A 15,669-nucleotide genomic window follows, 5' to 3' on the forward strand; every position below is an offset into this window, starting at 1 on the left:
GGGGTGAAGGAGGAGTGGGCAAACTCATGTCTTTGTGGGGAGAATTTTGGTATTTCCAGGCTTTGACTTGGTGGGAAACAAAATGAAAACAGCCTTTCTGGTTGCAGTTCAGTATTTTTTTCTCCAGGCTGGGACCACGAGGTGAGTGCATGCATATATCTTGTTGTGTATGCCTGAGTGAAACTAATTCTGGTTGCTATTTACTATTTGTACTGTGAGGGCCTGCAGTCATGGAATAGGATCCCATTTTTTGCTAGGTGCTACACACACACACACACACACACACACACACACACACACACACACACACACACACACACACACACACACACGATGAGCACTTTAAAAAAATAAAGAATTTTCTATTGAATGGTCAGGGAATTTCCAGCGTATAGCTGAGATTTGTTTAATTAAAGATAGCAATATGTTTTGTATAGAGAGAAAAACAGTTTAAAGGCAAAGGCAGAAACTATACTGTCTAACCCAGTGGCAATCACATGGCTTGAGTACTGAACCACAGTTACTGAATGATCAAAGGGACAGCCACTTACAAAAGGGCCATACATGCAAGTGGGTAAAAAAAAACGTTGTTTCATCTGCAGTTTCAAAAAAGAATTTCGTTCTGGTCTGGAATGAAAAGAACCATTAGGAAATGTTTGCCATATCAAAAAAGTTTTAAAAAGGCAAGTTTGATTGTATAAGGGAAGAAGTCATTTTCCCAGTTTGGCTGATCCAGTCCAGGTTTGATTTTAAAATACCTGCCAAATGGGAATTTGGGGTGCTGGCCTAGGCACAAATGTAGCACTGAGCTTTTATGAAAAATCTGGATTTCTACTTACAGCCTCAGTTCCTGGAGTCAGGGGATCATATAAGATCTCACTTCACAGTAAATAAAACAAAGGCCCAGGTAAACCAAAACCAAAAGCCTTGGTGGTTACAGATAAGACTCTGAAGCTACAGTTTAAATGCATGCTAAAGAGGCAGAAACTAGAAGGCCAATAAATGGAATACCCAGATTGCCGTTATCTAAAAATCTCATATCTAGGGCCAAACACCTGGTTGCTGAATATTTATGGGTGAGTGATGCTCAGGTTTTCCTTTCTTGTTTGTCACAATGATGCCAAACAAAACTCTGTTCATAATGCAGCCAGTTGTGCTCTTATTGGAATTCATTATGTGAGATCTTGGAGGATTATTGGCTCCGGGAGGAATGCACAGTTGATACATTACTCTGTCTCCCTGAGGGTTGCAGCCACTACCTTCAGCTAAGGGACTTTTTTAATGCCCACAAAGACCTCTCTACGGTAACTACTGCAACACGGGATTGATCAATTCCCTACCTCAGCCTCCTTTGCTGACTCAGCACTTTTGGTATATTGACAATGATTACAAAGGCCAAAGCAGCGCAAAAGGAGAGAGGCAAAGGGAGATGGGATCCAGGGCACAGAACAACTTTGGTCTCTCCTGCACCTGCCCCTCAGCTGCTTGTCATAGGAAGCAGTGTAATCCGGTGGGGGCGAGATCTAGACTCTTGCTTTCTATGCTGTGCCATTATTTGACCGTTAGCCTTAACTTCTCTGTGTTTCAGTTTATCCAGCCCTATTGAACCTGCCCGGTCAGCCTGTTGAATGTTTGCTTGCATCTTGCTGCCTTCCCAGGGGAACTTCTATGATAACTATACTCTAATCATCCTCTCTTGGGCTGCACATTCTTCAACAATGATAATTGACAGTGATTTCCAAGGGCCAAAGCAATGCACCCTTGAGCTGCACATTGTTTTCTTGTGCAATGCAAAGTAAGTATTTCACTGTATGTTTCTGAGTGTCGGATGACTGCCAGAGCCTGGTAGGAATCAGCTCTGTTAACCACCATCTTTCTCCTCTGCCTTGAAACCAGAGCCGCAGCACCTGAAAATGCCCCTCCATTGCATATATAATTATCAGTAACAAAATCACTTCTTAAGTAGCCTTCCCTGTAGCTACAGAGCGGGGTGAGTCAGCACTTCTTGGGCAGAGTTGGCATCTCTTCATTTACTACAAAACACGCTGTGTCTTGGGAGAGAGTCGATGTTTTGTTATGTGCAATTAGGTAGTTCATGTGATCCTACACGGGACTTGTTATCCTTCCCCAGGCAGATTACAGGCTGCTCTCCAGGAGGCCAAGTGGTGGTGTCAGTGATAGTGGGTGAACACTCAGGGACTTGTTGCATGTCTCCCTATGAAACTGCCAGATCAGAGGAGTGTGGTGGCTTGGGTAAATCCTTGAATTATAGATATGAAGTAATGCCCAGGGAGGTAAATTAGCATCGGGGATGTAGTTCAGTGCCTGGATGAGCATTTTCCAAGTATGGGTATTTCAAGTGAGGCACTGATTTTATTGGCCTGTTCTCCAGAACAGAAGCTGCTCCCTATGAAATCAGCACCTTTGTGCATCAGGCCGTTTTTTTGGGCTGCAGATTCTGAGGTTAGGTTCTGTAATGCACTTCTCCCACATGCTCTACCAACACACGCCACATCATGCAAGAGATGCTCACCATTTCAGGCAAGAGAAAGAAAAAGGAGAAGCAAGATTTGTACAGATACAGGACCCTGCCTGACACATAGGCACACAGTGGGCCATTAGGCTTTTAACATGACAGCACTCTCCAACTCTACCGAAGATGCTCAGTGAGGCAAACAGGATGGGGCCCTTTGCTGAGCATTCCTTGGGTAGGTAACCTAGGTAGGTAAATCTTAAGAGCATGCTCAGCTTGGCTCATGTGGATTATGCTGCCTTCATCCCACCTGGTATGTCCCGTGGGGTGTGACTTTTCCCTGGTGCATGATAGATTTTGTCCTAGCATGGGTCACAGAAAGCCCAACACTGATGAGTTTCATCTAATTTCAATTACAGTCATTAAAACTTTTGCTCATACGAGCTGCACCTTTCCAAAAGCCATCAAATGACAGCCCATTAGAGAGCTGTTATTTATAGCAGGGCATGTTAATTTTACAGGATCACAGACCAATGATTCAGTGCTTGGCTTTACTGAAAGGAATCATTCAGAGGCTTGAGTACTGGCTGACATAACAAGAACCTACTCCCCAACCTCCACAGTGACAGCTTTTAAGTGAATTGTGAGTATATCTAGATACAGAGATGGCAAGAGATACACAAATAGATAGATAGTCCAGAGTTCATGGCCCATGGGATGGCCGATGGTGCAATTTCTGTGGTCTGTTATACCAGAGGTTAGACTATTATGATCTAATTGTCCTTTTTAGCCTCAAAATCTATGAAACAATAAGGCAAGATGTACTCTCTACCACTAGACACTGATCAGAAAGGTCACTCCTGGTATCTGAAACAACTTAAGCGTCCTGGTGAGAACTAAGAAGTGTTCTTTGGATCTGCATGATGCCAGGCCTTATAACTTAGAGAAAGTTCAGCATCTTTCTGTTGACTGCAGTCATTGATAGAAAACTGTGCGAAAGAGGTGATTCAGTGCAGATTCGGAGTGAGGCAATATCCAGCAAATTCTTGAAGGACTCCCATCTAAGTGCTGCACTGGCCAACACCAGCCCTGCATAACTCATGAAATCCAAGGCGACTATGGTCTGAGGTGGATGCAATGGTACAGCTAAACCTAATTTACACTCCAGAAGCAATTTTTTTAGATCCCTTCTTCTCTTCTTGCAGGCATGAAAGCTTCCTCAAACCACGGATGTCCTAACACATTTGGAAAACACCTTGTTAGCAGGACAGGAAATGGTTCTGAATACGGTGAGACCATTCCATCTCCTGCCCTTCAGATCAGTAGCTAGGGCTTTGATAGCTTTCTAAGTTCTCACACATCATTTTCTCATGCGAACAGCAATGAAGAGGAATGTAGGACTTTAAATTCCTGAATATTCATTGCCCTGCTCCATGCACTGATCTGTGCAAAGTGCTACGTGGCTAGACGATGCTGCCTGACTAGAATTCTCCATGCGCTCCAGTGAAGGGCTGATGCTCACTTTGCACAGGTGTAAATGATAAGAGAGTTGCCAGGCAAGTTTCCCCACCCCTTTTCTCGGCATAACCAAGGTTTTACACAGTCTAAATTAGAGCAAACACTGACTTATGCTTTATTTTACATACCTACTCCCCATACCTTGGGAGCATACTTATTCCAGCCAGGTCTCTCTGTCCCATACTCCCACCCAGTGACATGCCCCATGCCAGGGACTGGAGGCCTGGCTAGTAAAGAGTGAGTATGCCAGTTCTATGTCAGTCATCAAGACTGGCTGCCAGTGAGTGATCTCAAGGACCCTTTCAATTCTCCTTATGTCATCCAGGATGGCATGGAAAGCCTTCCACTTACTTAACAACTTCAACTAAGAAGCACTTAGCAAGCATGGACCTAGCTTTGCATCCTACTTTCTCCAGGAATCCATTCAGCACCATGGCATTTTCCTAACACTGAGGGGGTGGCTACACAAGATGCTAACTGTACAGTAGCCTAATAAAACTGCACAGTAGTGTGCTGGGCAAAACCTGTGCTAATACGCTACTGCACAGTAGTATTAGGTTACTGGGCAGTTAGCATCTGAAAAACCCCATGCACTGGTGCTACTGTGCAGTAGAGCAAGTTACTGCGCATTGATTTAGTACTTGGATAACCAAGTACTAGAGTTAATATGCCGTAAGTATAGATTATATAGATTTCATAGGCATTAGGGCTGGAAGGGACCTCGGAAGATCATCGAGTCTAGCCCCCCGCCCGAAGGGCAGGAAGTCAGCTGGGGTTATAGGATCCCAGCAAGATTAGCATCCAATTCTCTCTTGAAGGTGTTCAATGTAGGTGCTTGAACCACCTCCGATGGCAGGCTATTCCAGACCTTGGGGGCTCGGACAGTAAAGAAATTCTTCCTTACGTCCAGCCTGAAATGGTCTTGCAGTAGTTCATAACCATTTGACCTCATCCTCCCTTGGGAAGCTCTGGTGAACAAACGTTCCCCCAGATACTGGTGGTCACCCCTGATAAACTTATAGGTGGCCACCAGATCACCCCTGAGCCTGCGCTTTTCCAGGCTAAAGAGTCCCATGGCTCTCGGCCTGTCGTTGTAAGGAAGGTCTGTTTTCCTGACCTCTGATCATGTGTGTGGCTCTTCTCTGGACTCTCTCAAGCTTCTCCACATCCTTTTTGAATTGTGGGGTCCAAAACTGGACGCAGTACTCCAGCTGCAGCCTCACCAAGGCCGAGTACAAGGGGAGAATGACATCTTGGGATTTGCTTGAGAAGCATCTATGGATGCAAGCCAGCGTTTTGGTCACTTTACTACCCGCAGCATCGCATTGAAGGCTCATGTTCATCTTGTGGTCAATGATGACCTCCAAGTCTCTTTCTTCCGTAGTGCTAGCCAGCATAGCACTGCCCAGCCTATAAGGATGCTGCAGGTTTTTCCTCCCAAGGTGGAGAACCTTGCATTTTTCGGTGTTAAACACCATCAGGTTCTCATCCACCCATTTCATGAGCCTGTCCAGGTCAGTCTGGATCACTCTCCTGTCCTCAGGTGTGGATGCTTTGCCCCAGAGTTTGGTGTCATCAGCGAACTTGGCCAGTCTGCTTCTGACTCCAATGTCCACATCATTAATGAAGATGTTGAACAATATGGGTCCAAGGACAGAGCCTTGGGGGACCCCACTGGTCACAGGACACCACGATGAGTGACTTCCATCAATTACCACGCTCTGGGTCTGACCATGGAGCCAATTTCCCAGCCAGTGGATCATGGTGTACCCAAGGCCACAATTGGCCAGTTTTGCCAAGAGGTGATCATGGGAAACCAGATTGAAGGCTTTTTTTAAGTCAAGATATATGACATCAATCTCATCTCCCTTGTCCAGGTGATAGGTCACCTGGTCATAAAAGGAAATGAGATTGGTCAAGCAAGACCTACCCACAAGAAACCCATGCTGGCTATCCCTCAGGATGTTGCCATCGGCCAGTCTGTTAAGAATGGTCTCTTTAATAAACTTTTCTAAGACCTTCCCCGGGATAGAGGTCAGGCTGATGGGCCTATAGTTAGCCGGATCCACTGTCCTCCCTTTCTTGAAGATAGGCGCCACATTGGCCTTCTTCCAGTCTTAGGGCACAGCACCAGAGCACCAGGAGCTCTCAAAGATCAATGCCAGGGGCTGGGCTATGATGTTTGCCAGCTCCTTCAGTACCTTGGGGTGTAGATTATCAGGGCCAGCTGACTTGAAGGTATCCAGCCTCTCAAGGTGTTCCTTCATGAGGTCAGCATTGATGGAGGGCAGGGGATCTCCCTCACCCAGAACTCCCTGTCCCATACTGGGCATGGGCGTCCCATGAGACTGATGAAAGATCAATGTATGGTGCATTAATGAACGTATAGACGCACCCTCCATTTCCTTGCAGGTAGAACTTCTATTGGCATCAGCCTGCAGAAGATGTCATGAAAAGGCTTAAGTCAGAGGAAAGCACAGATTTTGGCTTGGCAGAAGCAGAGTCCAGAAGCAGCAGGTGTCAGCCAGGAGGTCCTACCTCTGAGATCATGCACATGCTCAGATGGAGGGAGATCTTCTTTAGTGCAAGCCTCACCATCCTTGCTTCTGCTGCCACTTTCCCCACCTTCCCTTCCTGGGCTTCTCTTTCACATTATGGTCAAACCCTACTGATGTCACAGGCACACAACTGACTAGAGCCTGTAGCATTAAATGGAGTTGGCAGTAACTAGAGGTGCGCGCCAGGGAGTGCTCATTTGTGCTCTAATCCCTTCACAGAGGGTGGTGCCTCGGCTCTAAATCTGGAGGACATAGCATTTCTACTGTGTTCCTTTTGTGCATTTTGCTGACCCTATATAATGTCCAGCTGTGAGGTTTATTTCATATTTAATGTAAGAAACAAAGTAAAATCCATAAAAAAATTATATTGTGTGGAAAAATTATGTACTAATTTACTGAAAGGACTAGAAGCTATATCACTGCACAGAAACACTGAGAGAGCTTAAAACCTATGTACTCCTCCCGCTCTCAGCCAGGCACATGTGCTCTACACTCTCTCTGAGCCTTTTATTAATTAATTTATTCATTAGATTTATATGCTGCCCTCTCAAAGAAGGCTGCAGGCAGCTTACGTTAAAAGACAAAACAACCTACAAAATATGTGCTATAGCAAACTCCTCCAGCAGTACCCCAGCACTTTAAAACTCCACACCCCAGCTACCCTGGCTATCACTCAGTCCCTTCCTCTCACCCAGGAAAGCCCCTCTGCCCTTCCCCAATATCCCACCCAATCCTGCACTCCCTCCTCCCCAGAGAGGCTGTGGCTGTCCCCCAAATCACACAAATCCTCCCCCTCCAGCCAAGGTAGGAGTAGCCAAGTTCAATGAGGCCTGTGTGCTGCAGGCCAACCAGGCCTTTCTCCCTCAGCCCTGGTTCTCCCTTGCCTCTGCTTTGCTAGTCTTGGGGCAGGAGGAAAGGAGCAGTTTTGTCTTTTTTCAAGTGTGTTACAAGCCATCTTAAAAATTAGTCAACCAGCAAGAACTCACAGACCCCAAGGTAAATCACACACCTGGCACTAAAGACCTAGGTAAGCTGCTCTCTGGCTCTGGTGTTATCTTAAATTCCCCAGTGCTGAGTCAGCCCCCAGCAAATCTATCTTACAATTATTAAAAAAAAAACAAAAACCCTCATTTTTTTTTGCTGTTGTTTACCTTCACATACATTTTCCTCAACAAGGCACATTAGTTTGCCTATAATGATCTGCTAACTGATTCAGCCTTGGAGCATCCTTCAATAATTATGACATTAAGTGGTAAATTTACCCAGTGGAGCTTGCTTAAATGGTTGATATCAAGTGCTTTGTGACAATGTCCGGAGTGACAATAAACAGTGTTTTTTTGCATCATTATGTCTGGAAGTCAGGCACTGATGATGAAAATCGTCATGATGGCGGGGAATAAGATATCAAGAGTTGTGGTATTGCCTGGGTTTGACTGTGATTAGCTGTGGAAGTGGTGCTGGGCAGTGACTATGTTTAGCTGTGGAAGCGGTGCTGGGCAGTGACTATGTTTAGCTGTGGAAGTGGTGCTGGGCAGTGACAGCCAGCATGAGACCCCTGTTCGCTGAGCTCCCTTAGAGCAGGGCGTATGTAATGGGGCAATTTATGCAAGAGATCATGCTAGTTATAATTGCAGTGGACTTGTAGCTCATGGACATACAGGTGAATAACAATGCACTGCCATTTACACTAGAAAGGTGTCATACAGTGACACTCATTTCAGTGGGAGGTACAGCAGGGGGACATGTGAATCTCAGACAAACCAGGTGGGCAAGGACTGTCCAAAATAACACCAAATTCCTTGGACCCATGGGGAGATTCGGACCTGACAAGTGTGAGCCTAACACTTTTATTCTAGCAAAAACCAAATAAGCTTCAAATCTCATTTAGCAGCAGCACTGCCTGCCAAGTACAGGCATTGGTGCCATGCTGAGCAGGGTGGTGGCACCATACAAACAGACCTGTTACCTTCAAGCAGTTTCCTACGTGTTAAGTGCCTTAATGGTATTGCAAAGTTGTTCCCTTTCAGAAGAGGGACACACACTAACTTTAATATCTCACAGGATTCCTGTGATTTTTGTTGCAAACGAACGTGCGACAAGGCCCTAACTGGTACGCAACCCTTCTGAAATGGCCCACAGCACCTTTCCTGGTTGGTTCTTCCATTCTCCTTGCTTGGATAAGCTCACCTTATGAGACAAGGTGAGAACCAACCCTAGGGGGAGGTTGCTGCAGACTTCTAAATAACAGCCCTCTTTTCTTTATCTCTGGATTGCATTGTTTTTCTGTGCTGTTTAGATGGCGGGTTGCATAAGGGGTTTGCTCATCATTTATTTTGCCCTTTAGAGTGCTTTGAGATACTATGTATGAAAGATGCTGTAGAAAAAAAGGACTGGATTGAATCGAAACTCCTTGAATTTGAAAGTTCTATGAATGTAAAGCCCTTTTGGCAAAAGAATAGGAGAAGGGCAAGAGAGAGAAAGAGAGAGGACAAAGCAAGCGTCTCAAATGCACACTAGAAATTACTCTGTCTCTACTTAAAGCCTGATCCAAAGCCTACTGAAATCAATGGGAACCTTTCTCTTGGCTCTTAATGATTTTTATATTCCCAGTGGCCCAGTTACTCAGTTGACTGGGGAGTGCTTTAGGTGCCTTTTCTCCAATGTGTTGCCAGAGGCAAAGCGTGTTGCTTTCAGCCTGGTCAGCAGTACAACCTTGCCACTGTTCGAGTCAATATAGGTAAGTGGTGTCTCTCTGCCTTGGCCTGGAGAAGGCTGGTATTAGAATAGCTGGGCAGTGCCGCAGCTCATGATTCATGTGCATTGGCACAGCTGATTAGAGGCCCAGAGCTGGAATAGCAGCGGGCAAGGAACATTTGATTCAAGGTGCATTGACAGAGCTGTATGCAGGGCAGCCAAGACTGGTATTAGGTAGGTGCTGCAGGTAAGCATTGGGATGCATCGACAGGCAGGACTTAAATAGCAGTGAGGCTGCAGGGCAGGGGAGAGATGTCTTAGCTGGGTGCTTTGGGGAATACCACTGGAAAAGTTTGCAAATTGGGATTGGTTGGCCTTGGCTGAATTGTTGAAGGACAAAACCTACTCATACCTAGTGGGATTATGGTGTTCAGTCACCTTCTCCCTGTTTTTGGCATTAGGACAGGAAATCATGTAGGGTTTCTTTTGAATAAGGTTGGCCTCATCCACTTGAAACGGTGACTCTGCAGTCATTATTGTGCAGTCATTTAGTACTTGTATGAACAAGTACTAAATGACTGCATGGTAACTGGAGTTACTATGCAGTAGCATCACCAAATGGCTTTTTTGTGATGCTGACTGTGCAGTAGCCTGCGACTACAATGCAGTAGCATTGCATCGCACTTCCCGTCATGTGATGCTACTGCGCGTTGCAGTCATGGGCTACTGCACAGTCAGTGTCTCGTGTAGACATGGCCCGTGAGTTCTCAGCACGGCTCTATTTCGGGTCGTGCACACAGGACGTCTGCTGGCATTTGGCGACTCTGTGAGCAGTTTCCTGGAGTGATGCAAGGCTATGCAACTCAGTGCTGCCTTCCCAAAATGTATTTGGGGTGACTGTGGGTGCTCCCACAATGTGCTGCCTTTGACTCTTGCTCTCTCCCATGTGGTTACTCTTTGCCCACCAGCAACCCCGCCCTAGAAGAATCTCCCCTCTGCACTGCATTGCCTGGGGTATTAGTCCCCTAACCAAGCAGTGACCTGACAGTCAGCAAAGGGGAAGCGGCGCCAGGAGAACTGGAGCCTTTTAACAGACTTGGGAAAACAGACTGTGAAGATTAGTTCACCAGCTGACATTTGGCTTGTGTCTGAGTGTCCTGTCACCACTGCTGGTGTATGATATGCATCGACATGTGCATACGCGTGTGCACACACACATGCATACAGGCAGAGATCTCAGCAAATTCAACTCTGAGCTGCTGGCCAACCCACTTTCTGTGCCTCAGCATCCAAGCAACAGGACAGACCTCTGAGGCCTGTCACAGAAATAACAAATCATCCTATGCTACCTTCTCTCCCTGTTCAATTCATAGTTAAGGACAATTTCCAGCCATTTCTTATCCTTATTTTTTAAGGCAGTTTCCCCTGCCTTTCACCTGTATTCAAGGCTGATGCTGTGCTATTTTCTCCACTGCAGACTATGACTGAGTGCTGCTGGAAGCAGCATTTAGCAGGACTGGGTGCAGTAGCAGCAGTGTTAACTCCAAAGTTGGCTCTGAAATAGGCTTATTACACCAGGAGAATGCATGTTCTCAGTGGTTAATTGTAACCGAAGCCAGAAGCAGCAAGTCCTAGTGAGCCCCTGACTGGCTCCTTTTTACACACAATCAGGCCCCAGAGAGAGCATCAGAGAGCTACTGGACTATTGCATGTCATTATCCTGGAGCTCTGGTGAAAGGGAAGGAGACACTGTTGCTATTCTCTGTTTTTAGAAAGATTAGGTGTCTGAAATGAGCAAAAAACTAGGGCAGCAGCTGGGAAGCATCCCCCTATGCCCCTGATGCTTTTTCTTGGTTGACCGCTTCATGCTCTTGGCCTCCCCCTCCTCGCTTCCCCCAGTAAGTATAGATGGAGGGAATTCGAGTGGTTCGGAGGGCCACCTGGGCACCAGATACTATAGATTCTTCTCTGAGCATCTCAGCCTTGAAACCAGTCTCCTGCCTGCATTTTAGAGCTGCATCATGCCTATTAATGAAGGTAGCAACTAGCTCTTCTACAGCACTTTTCCTCCATTGATCTCCAGAGTGCTTGGCAAGGGAGTTTAGTCTCATGATCTTATTTCACATTTGGGGTAACTGAGGCAGAGTAACAAATGTGACTTGCTGAAGTCCCAGCCCCTGTCCGTGAGGTTGCCGCTCCAGCACTACTGCCGAGGACAGCAGCCACCCAACTTGTACAAAGCAGCAGTGTGTCCTCTCCATCCTGGCTAGGTATATCTTGGTATACAAGAGGCAAGGCTGTGGGTCCACATTATCACTTCTGGGGTTTCTCATGTATGAGAGGGCACTATCAGGGAGCATTCAACGTGGCTCTGTAAATGCAGGGGGTACAATATGTCTGTCTCCTGTGTGAGAGTACAAGTGTATGGAGTGCAACACTCCCTGTGCCCTTCTCCCAGACACTGGTGTGTCATCCCTGACTAGTATTTGATTGTCACACAAACCCTGTGGATAGTCAGGAGTCCAGTCTATATGTTTTCCTTTTTCTGAACTGATCTTTCTAATGTCACAGAGACCCACCTTTCATGAGATCAGTCCTTCTATTGAATTCTGGTACACAGATACTGGAGATGCAGGGTCTCCTAGACTGTGACTCACAGGTTGAGAAACACTGACCCAAAAGTGGGTTGCAAGAATAGATGAAAGGTGGTGAACAAACTTAAAAAATGGATCAAAGAACTTTAAAAATGGATTCTCTTTTCAAGGAGAAAACTGTGGGAAACTGTGGCTTTTCCCTTGCAGGCTGGCAGAGCTCCAGCCTGCAGGGGGCTGCTTGTGCCCCCCTCCCCTCCCCCCATACACTGAGGGCTGGGGCTAGGGGGACTGGGTCAGGACGGGCCATTGATGTTTTCAAATGGGTTCTGGTACAAAACAGGTTGAGAAACAGTGTCCTAGACCTATAAATGAGTCTTCCTGAGTAGATCTTGAGAATCAGAATTGCAAATGCCATGATCTTTTTTTTTCTAAATTCTGAAACACACACATTTATTTTCAGCTCTGGGGAGTCCATGTACAGTATTATCATCAACTACAAGACAGCAATATGCTCAGGCTGCAAAGAACATAGATGGATGGGAGCTAGACTCACAGATCAAGAGCAGCAGATGGCCAGCAGCATTTAGCAGCTACACAGAGTCATATTCATCATGCGTTCAGGTGTCAGCTGTTCCTTGTCACCTACTGCTTCCTGCATGAGTGTAAAGTGAACTGCCTAGCTGGGGTCAGATTCAATTTTGTTTCTGTTGATAACTGTCTTGTAAGCATTTTGCATCTACCTATCTATCTATCTATCTATCTGGGGCAAGCAATGATCGCATCCTCTATATTTTCAGTTTCTGATCCAGACACTTGTCTCCTTTGAGTGAGAATACTTCACCTTGCAACATCAGTTGCATTGTACTGAGCAATCAAGTGTGGATTCCACACGGAGGAAGAGGGCTTCAGTCGGGTGATAATGGCAGTTTATTACTGACCAATGCTTTCATGCCCATCCCTTAGGGCTTTGCACTTTGGACTTTCACCTTTGGTTTTTAACTTCCTTTTAATAAAGGTTTAAAAAGTCTCTTTGTCTGTCTACCTATATTCTTCCATTCATCTAGGAAGGCATTGTACATGGGGACAGTCAAGGTGTACCATACCAACATAATTGCTGCCTGCCCTGACATTACTAGAGGCAGCACCTAGCAGCATAATGCCAATGCAAGCCTGCCCAGCCTGGCATACTGTATACAAGTTGCCTGTTGCTAAGAGGACCAGCAACTTCCAGTGGCAGCTGCTGCATAGAGCCTGGGCCACCAGCACATCTGTCCACCACTTAGACTGGCCGCACCAGCAGTATGCCTCTCCTGCAAGAAGGTGATAGAGACACTCTTCCGTGCCTTCCTCAATTGCTTTCACCTCTCTTTGTTGCCCTCAGTGCTTTTTCTGGAGTGCTGGGCTTGAACTTGTCTTAGACCATGTACATTTTCTTTGCCCATAGGGAGCAACTGAGAAGAACGTGATCTCCTTGGCCAATTTCCATCTTGGCTTGGCTAAGATAAAGACCATGAAGAGCTGTAGGAACCAGCTTGCAAGTTCCAACTCTGAAAATGGCTTTCACCTCTTTTGGTTCCTGGTTTTCTTGCTTTGAGAGTTTGGGCACTTCACCCTGCAACAGAACACAGACCAATCTGTGCTGTGCTAACCCAGTGAGGGGGCAATCTATGTGGCGGTAAATGGCCAGCTAGTCCTGACAGTGTGACTGCATGAAGGGAGCTGGTGGAGGGGGTTTCAGTCTTTGGTTACAATGTAAATTTGATTGATCAATGCTTTCACCGGTTCCTTAAGGGCCATGTAGGGCTGTGTGAAATGGCACCGTTCCATTTCAACTTGCCTTTCAATGTTTCGACAGAACAGCGTTTCGTTTTGAATCTCATTTTGATTTGAAACCGCTGTTCCGTTTTGTTTCGTCAAAACAGTTTTGCTGTTTTGACATTTTGCCCATAGGCTATAATGGGGAAGCTCGAAACAGCCTATAACTTTTTCATTTCTGGACTCATTTGGATGAAAAGTGCAGGAATAGTAGCCCCTTCTGAGGGCATGACGCCTGCCAAGTTTCAAGGAGATAAGTGCAGGGGGTTCAGGGAAACTGCATCCCAAAGTCTTGAAAGCAAAAAACTCATGTCATATGTACGCGTTAAGCCACAGCGGGGTCAAAACTGCACACCTGCTAGCCCCTGCAGAGGCCACAAAGCCTGCCAAGTTTCAAGGGATAGGTGCAGGGGTTTGGGGCAAACTGAACCTCAAGCTGCGGACAAGCAAAACTCGTGACATGGGTGACACTGTGTGTGTTAAGGCACAGCAGGGTGAAAGCTGCAGGGATGCTAGCCCCTGCTGAGGCCACGAAGCCTACCCACTGTCAAGGAGATCGGTTCAGGGGGAGTCTGGGTTCTGGGGCCCTGCACCTCTGGTTGCTGACAGGCAAAACTCATGACATGGGTGGGTGACACTGTGTGTGTGCGCTAAGGTGCGCCCTCACTCCACTGACACCAAGACAGAAAGCAGGGCAGTTCAAACAATGCTGCCTTTTATGCAGTTTTTCCATCGCTCCCCCAGAGCACTGGGATAGGAAGGGACCTCAAGAAAGGATGACAGTCACTGGCCAGCTACACAGTCAATAATGAGAGCGCTCCTTCCCCGCCCTTCCTTCTCCCTCTCCTTACTTTAGTTTCTGTTTCTCTGCAGGCAAGCCCAGCTTGAGCTTCGAAACCCAAAACGTTTAAAAAATTTTGAAACATTTCAACTTGCCTCATTTAATTTCAAGGCTGTTTCAAAGCTCTCCGTTTCGTTTCAATTTTGCTGTTTCAATCTCGAAACGAGTCGAAACAGCATTGAAACGAAACTGCTAGAGAAATTTCGCACAGCTCTAGGGCTATGTATACTTTTTACCTTTTTGTTTTTAACATTTTAATAATAAAGGTCTAAAAAGAAAAGAAAAAGATATTTTAATTGCAACAGGCTTCCACAAAAACTAGAATGAAAGGCCCTGATCTTGAATAAATCTCCTAGGCACTAAATAATAATGCCAGACTAGGATACTATAATAATGCTATATAGTATGTCTACAGCACAAGCCACCTAGGTATTGAAGTACTGCTGACAACTAGCTATTACATGTCTATAGTAGGTCTAATAATATGATGGTTATAAGTTAATATTAGTGATGAATGCTAAAATGAGCTTTAATTCTCAAATATTTTTGTGACTCCACATACCAACATGGGATTACTCCCAGGAAGTCAAACTAGATGATCTAAAGGTCCCTCTGAGCATTAACATGTTTGAATCCATGATTTATGAGGCCTTATTGTTCATTGTTGTGAATATTTGGATGATCATGGGGTATTCATGCAAATGATCTAGCAAAATACTTGCCAGAAAGTGCATTATTTCCAATTTGTTACACACCCATTTGCAAAGTTGCCCTCATCTAATCAGGGAGCAGAAATAACACCTTGAGAATGAAAGGGACCAATCACACAACACAAGGAAGATAATAGTCATCATGAACAGCAACAGTGAAAAAGCTAAGCTATAATTATTGGACAACTACTTTTCAGTAATGGATCCACCCACAGAAACCAGTGTTGGCTCCTAAGCAAAATTCATACTGAGTATTATTTTATATAACTGTCTGATAATCTCTAGTTAATAATAACTGGAATAATAATATATAATCCAGATTGCCTCCTCCCGTCTCTTCCCATGCATTGTACAAAGCCAAAAAAATAATTTGGGTATTTGGCAGTTCACTTTAGAGAAGAACCATGGAAAGCTCTCTTATTGTGAGACTTGAGCTCAATCTATTTATTTTATCAAAGATAAGGTT

Source organism: Alligator mississippiensis, chromosome 16, assembly GCF_030867095.1.
Source record: "Alligator mississippiensis isolate rAllMis1 chromosome 16, rAllMis1, whole genome shotgun sequence".
Taxonomy (NCBI): Eukaryota; Metazoa; Chordata; order Crocodylia; family Alligatoridae; genus Alligator; species Alligator mississippiensis.